This window comes from Electrophorus electricus, chromosome 3 (assembly GCF_013358815.1).
Source record: "Electrophorus electricus isolate fEleEle1 chromosome 3, fEleEle1.pri, whole genome shotgun sequence".
Taxonomy (NCBI): Eukaryota; Metazoa; Chordata; class Actinopteri; order Gymnotiformes; family Gymnotidae; genus Electrophorus; species Electrophorus electricus.
In genome coordinates, this window is record NC_049537.1 from 10,669,474 (window position 1) to 10,682,457 (window position 12,984).

The 12,984-nt window shown below is 44.5% G+C and overlaps 1 protein-coding gene across 6 annotated transcripts in view; it reads right to left on the reverse strand.

Moving 5' to 3' along the window:
• Window positions 1-12,984, reverse strand: part of plxnb1b (plexin b1b) — a 59,925-nt gene that overhangs the window by 31,513 nt on the left and 15,428 nt on the right. For 4 of the 6 annotated variants that reach the window (XM_035524259.1, XM_035524254.1, XM_035524258.1 and 1 more), the window contains exon 2: window positions 10,661-10,734. The exons of 1 other annotated variant lie outside the window; for it this stretch is intronic. The gene's annotated coding sequence lies outside the window, so the exon portion shown is untranslated. Of the gene's footprint in view, window positions 1-1,466; window positions 1,618-10,660; window positions 10,735-12,984 lie in introns of all 6 variants that reach the window. One more of the 6 variants, XM_035524255.1, reaches the window with a different exon arrangement.

Below are 12,984 nucleotides of genomic sequence, written 5' to 3' on the forward strand. Positions count from 1 at the left end.
TGTGTGTGTGTGTGGCAGTCCTGTATCCATGCTGAAATTATACCCTTTTTTTTGTTGTTGTTGTTTGTTTGTTTGTATATATCTTGGTCAGAAGACATCATTCTGAAATATTTGCAGTTTAACCCTAAGAATGCATAACAGCTCCTGCCAGACAACTGGAAAATGTGTCTTCTGACAAAGAGTCAAAGCAACATCAGAGCTGCTCCCATAATCACACGCAGCATGTCAGTATACACTCAGTGAGTGTTCCTATAGAATAACATTTCACCTTACAGGAGTATAAGTTCTCCAGGGAAAGGTTTTAATGTATACCATGATAATGTATACCTAAATCTATGGTTCTAAAGTTTTTTGCCAAGGAGCACAGAGTCCAGTTACAGTTATTTTGATTCGACGTTGGACAGTCATATCGAGGGACACCCATCATTTGTATAGTTTCAATATTAAATCTTAACTAAATTAAAATAAGATTAAATCATCTAATGTTTGAGAATTAACACAAATTAATATGATCCAATGAATGAATGAGAGAGAGAGAGAGACGCACACACTATGGTAGTTAGCTAAGCTACACATTCCATTAGCTAGCTAGCTAACTTACAAATACTAACTAGCTACTTTCGAGTTCCGTATGCTATTTTTAACGTATTGACACTCAAATGATTTAGCTAGAGTTCTTTCTTTAGCGGATATTTAGATATATGTTAATGTGCGTTGGACCGGATAATTTTCTCGTCATGCTCCGTCAAAACGGCAGCATACGAGTTTTCCAGTTCCAGTCACCTCTGAACACGTTTGTATTCACCTTTAACGGACATTCGGTAAACATCTTACTCGGGTCGAAATATACAACCCTGCCTTAATCCATAAATTTGGACCTCGATCAAGCACTTGTAAATGATTTGTTGTGCAACTTTAGATAGGCTCTATACAGTATATAGAAGGGTATGAATACTAAAGGGAACTAATTTCAATGATTTTTAGAAGAAACAGGCATTGGGTGAGAGATTGTAATATGGGTTGATGAAGAAAAAACATCACAGGGCGAAAGAGCTTCCGTCTGCATGTTTATGCACCAGGGCATACATTAAATCTTTCAGAGTTCTTAAACAAAGAACGTCTTGCTTTCATGTTGATGAGACGGGTTTAAACAGAGCCGTGATCAAAGAAAAGCGCCCATAGGTTGAGAGAGGGAAGCGAGGTGGGGGGGAGGAGTGTGATACACTTCGAAACTTGCTTCCAGGCAAACAAAATCCCCAGTGGTTTTCTGCCTGAATGGAGTCCTAAAACTAACCAACTGTATATAATTACACCACACACACCCACGCACGCACCCCACCTGTATTGTATGACCTTATGTCGTTGCTTTCAGCCCTGATTCTGGACAGTAAAACAAGTCTCGTCTTTGTGCAGTGTATGCACGTGTGTGTGTGTGCCTGCATGTGTTTATCCATAATGAACACTACCTGTAGGTAGTTAGTTTCTTTGGGTGTGGGTGGTAGCTTTGCAGTTCATGAATTTTGGGAATTCCCTCCAATGGCTGGAAAGGGCTACAGAGCTGGAGTGCAGATGTTCTGGCTTTGGTGATCCCAAAGCACCTGACTTTCCATTTCTTTCCTGGGAAAGAAAGGTGGGGGGGGGGGGGGGGGGGGGGAATCAGACATTTTACAGCATTACAAAGAGGAAGGAGAAAGCAAACTATGCTAGGCAGAGCCTAAGCTTACTAGTGCCATATGGTTCACACATACGCAGACCTACAGTGCCTCCCATAACACACTGCCTGGACACAACCAAGACAGAACACACATGCACAAAACATGAACCCGAGTAAGAGTGATGTGTGGAAGAGGAACAGAACATCTTAGTATTATTGACACAAAGGAGGAGATAAGGATAGAAGAAGGGAAAAGAGGAAGAGAAGAATAGGACAGGAGAGAAGAAGAAAAATCAGAAACAGAAGAGAGAAGACAAGGAGAGAAGAGAGAACAGGACAAGAGACAGACGAGAGGCAGAGCTCAGCCACGCTCTCTCTCTCACACATGCGCACACCCACCCCTGGGCCACACTTCACTGCACTCGCTCAGGGCTGTGGCACTCTCACATTTCACTTCCGAGGAAAGAGCAGGAGAAAGCGGAGGTGAAGAAAAACAAACCCCTACGGCACGTTATTAACACACTAGCGGGGCTTAATGCGGCGTGTCCGGCTCACGGTTGCCATCCGCACAGACCACCCTGCTCCCTGGGACCGAGGACCTCTGTGTAGTCCGCAGCTGGGCACAAACCATTTAACATCCCTACAGCTATGGAGAGGGGCAGTGTGGGGCACTATGCAGCTTTGTTTACATGCGGATTTAATGCAAAATCAAACGTCCTGTAATTGTAGGTCTGCGCAATGTAAAAACAAGCATATGATTCAAATGAGAAAATGAAAGGGTTGAAAACAAATGCAGTTAATTGAGATGTTGACATTTACATTTCAACATGGCACTACAGACGTCAGAAGACTGGACATCACTCCTGTTACACTAGCTGCGGGCCACTCAAAACACATCGCGTCCTGAACACCACAGCACACGGCCCCGCCAACAGCACCTCCATCATAAGGGGCCGGGGAATGGAAATCTGCATTTTGATATTTTTGACTCAACATGTAAACGGTGGGGAAAAGAGATGGAAGTCCAGGGACATGGGATTAGCTGCCATTCCACATTATTCTTAGAAATTAAACCCATTTCTGACAATCCTTCAGAAAGCAAATAGAAATTGACCTATTTTTTTGGCCCTATTGCAATAGCATAAAAAAGGAAAGTTTGTGACGATGGTGATACTTAAAAATTAAAAGTTCACTTACACCTCCCTCTCAATCCACTACAGAATGCTAGGATATGAAGTCAAGCTCTTATGCAGAGGTTAAAGAGTTTATCAGACCTCCCTCTTAAGACTAAGCAGTGTTTGACGCTTGTGTGTGTGTCTGTGTGTGTCTTGGGGGGGGGGGGTTAGGGAAAGAGATTACATTAAAAGGTCAGTCTAGCTTCATGTTGAGAGTCATGGTGAATTATGCATGGATAGGTATGTGGGTCTATCACACAGACACACACAAACTGATTTTCTGCTCGGAGGAATTTAAAGGCCGGGAGTAAGAAATGTGATATCAACTAACTAATTAACATAACTACATTACACATTCTCCAGGGCTCCTGAGTTACCCAACAGGGTAAAGAGCGATTGCACTAGCATTGCCAGTTCACTGGTTCAAGCCCAGCCATCCAGAGTCTGGAGTCCAAGATGGCAAGACTGATCTCTGGGAAGACACTGTCCCCTGAAAATCATAGCAACACTAGCCAATCCTGGATGCAGCTGCCATATTGACATGAAATGACAAAATGAAAAATAGGGTGAAATTGGAGGGTTTTTTTGTTGGGTTTTTTTTACACAAATTTTCCTAGATATTTCATAGGTGTAGTCTGAGTGTTGGTGAGTGGATGTGGATGAAGCTCCCTGTGGGGGTTCCTGACTCTGACCTGTGAGATACTCGTCACTCTCAGAGCTGTCTCTCACTGGGCCCTTGACAACCTCCTGCCCCCACACACAGGGGCAACTGGCCTGCCTTACTGTGTGTGTGTGTGTGTGTGTGTGTGTGTGTGTGTGTGTGTGTGTTCATACTCCTGCACTGTTACTGCCTTATTTTAGACACCTACAAATAGTCAGAGGCAACATGTCAGAATGTAAATGTCTCATCAAATCAATTTCAAATGTCAAATCTAAGTAATTGAGGCTCTTCATACATGCATTTTGCCAAAGGACTTAAATGGAGCACTTGCGTCTCCCCGCCCCTCCACAACACACACACGGAGGTGTTAATCACAGCTGCATGCTCGGACGTGGGTGGGGCTGTGTCCTTCACACCACCTGTCTGTACCTCCCATTTCCTCTTTGTTTTTATCTCTCCATCTAAACACACTCATTCTCTGTGTCTTTGCTCCAAGAGGGACAATGACAAATGTCTCTCTCTTGCTCTCTTCTGCTCGCTCACTCTTGCCTGCTCATTCACTCACTCTCTCGCTCCCTCATAAACCGTTCTGTAAAAGCTTCTCAGCAATGCTTGACATTCAGACTCTGACTCTAGTTCAATGCTTCATCCCCCCTCTCCTGAGTGCAGAGAACGGTTACATAGTGCATACAAAACTCGCCCTACAGGGGACGCACACACGCACACACGCACGCACGCACACACGCACGCACACACGCACGCACGCACGCACGCACACACGCACGCACACACACACATGCCAGTTTCAATACACAGACACTTAAAAAGGCCTGTGTTTAAACCACAGATGAATGGGGTGTGGTTAGTGAGGCTCAGGTGATGCTTGCCTCCTGTACTTTGGCCCCTGTGCTGGGGGGGAAGTCGAGGCTCTAATGCAGTCCAGTCTTTGTTATGGGAAAGGCTATGAGGTCTTACAGCCACCATCACATTACATACCTGAGCAGGAAGGCCATTACAGGGACTACTCAGCTTTCACCAAATGAACGAAGTCAGTTACTTAGTCATATGTAGACATACAACAGAACCCATTTACTATGCATATGCGCTCAGCCCCACACCCACAAAACACCAAACTCTGGTCACAATCCTCAGTTACATCTCACACTCCCTCTAGAAGAGCGTCATCCATCAGCTGCTGCCTGTCTGCACACTTCAAACCACACATGTCAGCACAGGGGCCCAATTGTTCTCTCACATACACACTAAATAAAAAAGACAACGTGAGGGTCTGATATTCCTGCACCATGCAGCTGAGAATAGGTAGACCACTTCCATTTAGAGCCCAATTAATTAGAGTACATAATCATTCTTTTTTTAAAAAACCCAGTAAGTAACTGTCGTGTGGCTGGATTATCAGCAATTTACTTGGAGTGTATGCACCTCATCTCAAACATACATGTTCAATGGGGTTTATGGGGACTAAGGTAGGGACTAGGAAATACTGTAGTTTAGTAGAAATACTACCCCCCCCCCACCCCTCCACCAGGACAACAGATCTGAAAGGGTTAAAATATATAGCATATTAATCTCACATTGACAACTGCAAGGAAATCCTTTAGGACCAGCAGCCACAAACTCATAAAAGCAACCCATCTCCTGTCGACTGATTAACACCAGAGGGATTCCCCCTGCCATCTGTGCATTAATGGTCTGCCCCATGCATGCTCTAGGGAGCAGCAAACCATGGACTAAGCTACTCTAGGGACAAAGGGGGTAGGACAGAACGAAATGACGAATGCCCTGTCTAACAGTTGGGTCCCATCAAAAGTCAAGATTCCCCCAATGAGGAGAAATGAGGACTTGTGATGGGGGAGGAAGGAGGGTTTGCCCTAATTTATAATACAATCCTCTGCCATCTCCCCAATCACCTTTCCCACAGAGAACAAATGGGCCAATCTGCCGGGCCTCTCCCTCTCACACACACACACACACACACACACACACACACACACACACACACACACACACGCAAAAGACACAGTCAGGCTCTGCTAGCTCTCCAGTAGAGACATACACACTGGAGCACACACTGTGAACTCAAAACTACACGCTCTTTTTTTTGCCCAACCACACACGCATGCAAACCGAATGAGTAATTGAATCGAGACCGCAAATAAAAAGGAGGAAATCTACCTTAAGAAATTAACAGCCAGCATCTCAAACAAAACAACAAAGGAAACAATGAGCGTCTACACATTCACCAAAAAAAAAAAAAAACTCTAACCACCCCTAAACCATGCAGAGGGCTGTCTGTCAACATGCATCTCACTAGCGAATAAATGAGCTTCTGTGTTTCTCACGCTCCCTCTCTCTTTTTGGGTCATTCCACGAGAGCAAACATTGACTCGTTCTCCCATTTCCTGCCCTCCTAATCAAGCCTGACCTATTATTATACCACACCCAAAAAAGACACATCAATACCAGGGAGGGCAAGCACCAGCACACACTACATATTTATCCAGAGTGCATCATCGTCTAGGTAGACTGGAGACACGTGCAGTCATGACTAAAGATGCTTATATCCCTCATACTTGGCACTGTGAAATTGACTAGGGGTTGAAACATAAAACAAACAAAAGGTAGAATACACAAAGTGCACACAACCTGCCCCTCATATGCTTTTGAAGACATGCAGACTCCTCTGTGGTTTGACTCTTATTCTGGTTCAGGCAGCCAGCAGGCTGTGAGTGTACACAGCATAATGCTGTTTGGGTGAGACCCCCTGAATCCCACCCCCCTTATCTAGTCTGCTCGCTCGCCAAATGACCCCCACTCTAATATACAGGAGCGCTCATCTATCTTCCCTTATCCCATTTATTTTATCTTCTCATCTTCATATATCTTGTCAGATATAATACATCCACGCAAGCGCCTTTGCTCCATCTATTTGTGTACTGGCCAACACTGGACGGAGGCTGGGGCAGTGATTGCACTGTCGCCTGGCTGAAGGCAAGAGGCTACTCGGAGGCTCCTAAGAAAGACTTTAATTGGAAAGGCTACAGCAGACAGCTTCCCAGGGCGAGAGGACAGGTCCCAATTTGTCAGCCCAATGGCACACGGGGCAGGGTGCAGGAGGGACCAGACACTCCCCTGAGCCCTGGGGGATGGGTCCCGGAACTGTCAAGCACGCCCATCCTCACACAAGCACACACCTGACAGCAATCTGCATCGCTGATCAGATCAGGTCAGTGTGCGTTAATGGATTTTTACTATGCGCCCTGTGTTATTCCTGCTGTCTCTCAGCAAAGGGGAAGGCTGAGCTTGAGGGAGAAGGGCAACAATAGAGTTAGACAGGGAGAGAAATGGAGGGGGAGGGAGAGACGTCCTGAGGGAACACTACACATGCCGAAGAAAACCAAATCACACCTGAGCTTCTCCTCCCTTTAAAATAAATAAGGTGGCCTTCAATGGCTGTCCACATCTACACACCACACTGAATCTCAGCATGGTCCAGTTCCCTTATACATTTTAAGCTGTTTATTGTTAACAAGGTCTAACAGCTGATTCTGAGGCCAGATGAAGCACTTAAAAATCAGCCCTGATGAAAAACCCTCCTCCTGTGCTTTGTCTGAGAGGTAGGTCTAGAAGAATACACACAGTGGGTTAAAGAACGTACAACCCAGTGCTTTTGTGATCAGCACAAAAGACCTGGGGAAAACTTGAACTGCACTGGAAGCAAGAGGTCCACACCCCCGTATACAAACATGTGGATGAATGCACAAATAAAAGCTTACAGACACTGCATGAAGAAAAGCCAGCATTACTAATCTGAATCAGTCTGCTCCATACGTTTAATCACCCATTTTTCAACAGAGGGGCCTTGCTAAATGGTACCCTATTTGTGATCTTAGAACCCAGTTAAACTGTAGATCCAAATTTATTTGGCTATATAAGACTTTCACTCTCAAACAAATATTGTTTATCTCCATTACATAAAAAGCAGGACTCAACAATTAACAACAGTCAAATTATGAGAGGCCTTTAGCTCACAAGGGACAAGAAACACAAATGCGCATGTAGGCATACACACACACACCCACACCCACACCATTCTTAAAATGATCCACCTTAATAAAATGGAGGGCTGCCCTCTACAGATCCCCTTGAAAATCTGATCTAATAGACATGGACGTGAATCAGACTCAGCATAAACAGATGAATAAAAATGAATGGTGGTGTGTGCCTTTGTTTTGTATAAAAGCTCTTACAGCTCATTAGAATGCAGGACAATAAACGTAATTCCAGACATCAGTGATCATAAAAGAGAGAAGAGACTGAGGTGACATTGGAAGAGACATGATGCTTAACAATAGCAACACAAGTTGTACCTTTTAGCTCAACTATACCTCCACTCCCAATTTATCCGTTGCCCCTCCCTTGCGCTCCCCTCTCTATTTACCCATGCCTTGCCCTCAGTTCATCTTTGCCTCCTTTTGTGGCTCCCTCTCAATTTAACTGTGCCTCCATCTAAGCCACTGGCCTCAAAATCCTGTTCCTCATCCGCGCAAACGCCGAATTTCCACATCTCTTATTCCATCCGTCTTCCTTTATTCAGCCCTCTCTCTGGCGCTCCTTGCTTCCAATCAGAGAGGGCGCGGTCTGTGCTCTGACTGCTAAAACAGGACGTGACTCAAGAGCAAAGGACAACAAGATGATGTATGAGATGATGTGATTACAACTGTCATGTTCCTTCCACACAACTCATAATCCAAGGGGGAAAGTCACCTTGGCTTTATGGACAACACCAAAGGCAGGTGACGAGGACAGGTGTGTGAGGTCACAGAGCGCACAGACACACCGCTGTTTGAAGTTCTCTTCCTCAGCGTAGGAAAGCACTCAGATTCTATATCCCACACACACACAAAGAAAATTCAGACAGAATCATGCCTGCTTAACAGAGTAGCACATACTGCCATTATGTGGTGCCTGGTTTGATCCCACTGATTACTCACTGAGGACCTGATTAAATTAAGCCTGTTACTCTCAGACGCTCAGGTTAATCCACTCCAGACTGGGTGTGCATGTGTGGCTACATGCTCAAGGCCTTTAGGCAGGTCCTGGACAGCTCTGTCTGCCCGCGAGGCTCAAGGCAATACGATCCCTCCGACAACAGATATGAGTGTCAGTGAACAGAACAGCCCCAAACATCATGCAGAGCTGCACAAAACAACCCTTCTCGCAAGCTGCATTTCGTGGCGGCAGCGCAGGGTTTCTGTCAAACCCAAATCCCTTCTCCTTCCTCCCGGCCTTTCAGGGTGTGTGCAGCGACCGGCGATCATATTACAGGGGCTGCCAGGTTTTATACAGGTGCAGACGAGCAGCTTAGAGAGGGCTGGACTGACGATGGAGCCACTCATCCAGCCTCTCTTCCATTGCAAATAAAACTCCAGGTTCACTTCCACACACATATGCACAAATGGTTCCCACGAAGCTCCCTTCTACTCTGCAATATAATGCCCATGTGCTGAAGCCAATTCCAGCTGTGTGTGTGTGAGCATATGCGCATGTGCTTGTGCGAGCCATACATGTGTTTATGCACAAACAAGACTTGGTGTGTATGCAGCACTGTACTTTTATAAGCGTGTGTGTGCGCGCACGCATGTACGCGTGTGTGTTTACTCAGCCATCTCACACACGTGAGCTAACACACGGAGACAGGGCAGAGAGGCTCGCCGTGGTTTATGGAAACCTGGTGTACAGTAGCTCCCCCATGGCTCAGCAGCACACACACCCACACACACGCAGCCCCACACACCCACAGCAATCACACACCAAAACTGTCATCACTGGAATCATATATAAAGTGCAACTACTAATTTTGCTATATCAAGTCTGTTTGATCCCATACTTCATGCTTAGTAAAGAAAGGGAGCTGCCCCTTACAACAACTTAACTAATATGTTCCAGATCACCGTCTCGTAAAACGCAGAGCAACAATAAGCCATGCTGCTGCGTCACAGAGCCGCAGGCTCCTACATGTACTACAGTCTGTCTGTCTGTGTGTGTGTGTGTGTGTGTGTTGCCTGCCACGTGTATTAAACGCTCATAGACAGACCCTAGTTAATGTTCTACCAGTACAGAAGAAGAATGATAATCATTTGATAGGAATTTGATTGTAGAAAGTCATCCAGGCAATCCTGCCTGAAAGCAATGACCTTCCTAAAAACAACAAACCACTGGTGAACACCACACAACCGTCTGCTCCACATTCTCCCACACAGCCAAGCCAGCAAAGTGAGTGAGTGAGAAAGAGAGAGACTCAAAGAGACAGAGAGAGGGAGTGCTAATCAACTGTATTCTCAAATTTCCTAATGTAATCAAAACATGGCGTAGTTTGCATGTATGTGTATTTGCATGTAAGGCGCAAGTCTGTGTGCGTATACATATGTTGAGAAGTTTAGGGCAAGACTAAAACATGGTGGCACACAAGGGGAAAGGGAGGGGTGTTGTTCAAAAGACAGGAAATTTGAAAACATATGGACAAATGCCACTGTTTGAAGGCTGCCATGTGTCTTCTCTCTGGTGTAAGTAAACACAGGCCTCTACTCTATGAATAGGTCTTGAAGAGTATAGGTTTGCGCGGTTAGAGAAGCACAGCCATGGCCTAGTGTCTCTCTCTCTCTCTCTTTCTCTCTCTGTGTGTGTGTGAGAGAGAGAGAGAGAGAGAGAGTGTGTGTCTTGGCTTATTATGGGGTCCAAAGTGCTCTGTGATAGCTTCTCAGATACATATGGAGCCTAGCTTTTGACGAGGCAATTCCCTGTAAAATTGTTTTGAATAATTCTAGGATCTCTGCTTCCTGGAACCAGTATATCACCTGGCAGCTCCTTTTACATACCATGCTACCCTGTCAGTGACCAGTAAACATCATGTTCAAAGCCCTTGTTCTGACTGTTTTTGAAAGGAAAGAAAGTCAACTGACCTGAGCACACATAAAAAGGGGAAATCAACGTAATCTTTAGCACTATGCTAAAGTCTGTAGCCATCACTGACCTTGAAAACTAAGGTGTGGTACTAACTGAAAACAACGGGAAAGGAGTTAACCCAACCTCAGTGTGTGACTTCACATTTTAAATGGCAGGAGAGAAATGAAGCAGAACAAATAATCTTACCCCAGTTGCTCCCAGGTTAACTTTCAGATGTCGTATAATCACAAACAGGTGACCTCTAAAGTAGGAATCCCAGCCTGTAGAAAGAAAATGGTCAATCAGACGAAGAGAACGGCTTAATTAGCATTAGGAAATGGGACTGCCTTTTATCGCATTTTATATTATTCAGATCCTTGTGAAGAAAGTAGTTCATAAAATCTAAAATTGCAGTTAGCATCTTAAGAATATCATTGTGGATATTTAATATTCCGTTTCCCAGAACACGCTGTTTTTGGGAAACCGAACTTTGATGTTGAAGATTCGATCTCTCTGAAGCAGCATATCATAATACATTTAACATTACCAAGCAAAATTAAACTGAAGATGATAAAGGAAATTTGCATTTATAAATCATTTAAAACCTCTGAGGACCATACATTTTTAGAATAATTGAGAATTGTCTGCCAGAAGTATAATTTCGCAGCTACTAGGTCTTGATGGCATTATCCAAGATTGAGTTTCTTAAATCAGATTTTCTTTTATCTAAATCTGAACCAAGGTTGTTGGCTTCAAGCATTTTTAATTGCTCGTTAACGGCTGTTAGGGACAGGTGGCGTACTGATAATCAGGTCATTCCATTTCACATTAACCTGAGAGATGCTACCCATCTCAGTTCTTTTAGAAGCTGCATAATGACATTCTAACATCACTGAAGAAGCCACTTCCTTTGCTGAGGTTTGAGTTAGTTCTCAATACTTTAGCAATCAAGTCCACTACAATGTTCTACATGGGTGTCCTTACACAAATATTACATTGTTATATGAACGTTAAAATAATCTGTGTGGTTCAGCTATGTGGTTGTGATCAGTAAGTGATGTGTGAAACCTTTATGTCCATGTACAGAAGACAGAACAACCAACAACACACAAGTCCACAAAACAAGCAACAACATCTAAAAACATGGTAGTAAGACAAGTACAAAAGATGATAACAAGTATGAAGGAAAACAGGGTTAGAAGCCTCATGCAGCATTCATGCATGGTGCATGTGGTTCCCATTGAACCAGCCACCTCTTACAGACGAAGTGGCCATTTACGCCAAATAATAGCTTGTTCACATTCTTACGCAAGGAACCACCAAGGATTAGCCAGTCTGCAAGTACAGACAGCTAGCAGCCCTAAACAGCATGGATGCCAATAGTGCCACAGCCCAAACCTGCAGTGGTTAGGACCCTGACACTTCAAGCATGTGGGCTCCAGGCTGATGCTTTGTTGCTGAAATACTTATACTATAATGTATAGCTGGAGCTGGTCACATCATGGATTGGGCTGGCAATACAATATGTAAATGAAAAGTGTTAAGTCAACAGAATTTCTTTTCTAATATTAAGGACATAATGTGAGACATCCCCACACAAAACTATGAGTTACTGAGAGAGAAGGAAACATTTTGCGAATGTGCTGTTAGGCATGATAGAGAAGGGAAAGAAAAGTCACATTTAGAAGAGAAGTGGGCATCACCCTCCAGCACAGAAGCAGCAGCATCCAATTCCACTACAGTTTTTCCTGCCTGAACCCATGAAATCCTGGGCAAACGCTCCAACCTGTTCTTTCTTGTCCACCCAATGCTCCCTGAGGTAACGTCCAGTCACCACGGATGAAACCTTCAGATAAGACAACATTTAGGCAAGTCGTAGGCAGAAAAACTCTGTTGTCCAAAAATGGGTGTCACTTGAGCACACTAACTACCAAATCTTTACTCCTCAGCTGCTTTTGGCAGACAGTGATGGGCCGGGGGGGGGGGGGGGGGGAATGATGTCATAACCCAAAATGAAGTCTTGGTTGTATAGTGTTACTGTACCAATCCTGTGCATATAAATGTAGGAAAAGGAAGAAACCATACTGCCAAAAAACAAAAAAGCCACTTCAGAAAACTACAGGCACAAATTACAGTTTGGCTTCATACCAAGCAGTTACAGATTACTGTTAAAACAGCTAAGTACTTATACAGTTTGAAAAAGACATACAGGTCCTTTAAAATAATTATGGCACGTCATGTGTAAAGTATATGTGCGAGGTCAGTAGCAATCTGAGGATGCAGATACTCAAAGCGAGTCATAACGAGTTCCTCTTCCACTGACACACGCGCTCTGCTCCTCAGCCCAGCCTTAAACAAAGCTCGTGTCCCCTTCTGCCTCGCTGTGATGTGACATCATTCGTCATATGACACAGGATCTCTGCCTCACACACACTAGCATACACACACTGGCCCTGGGCCCCCCAAAACCTCGAAGCCCTAGACCAAACAAGACAAGCCACCACCCAGATGGAAAAAAACAAAAAATCTCC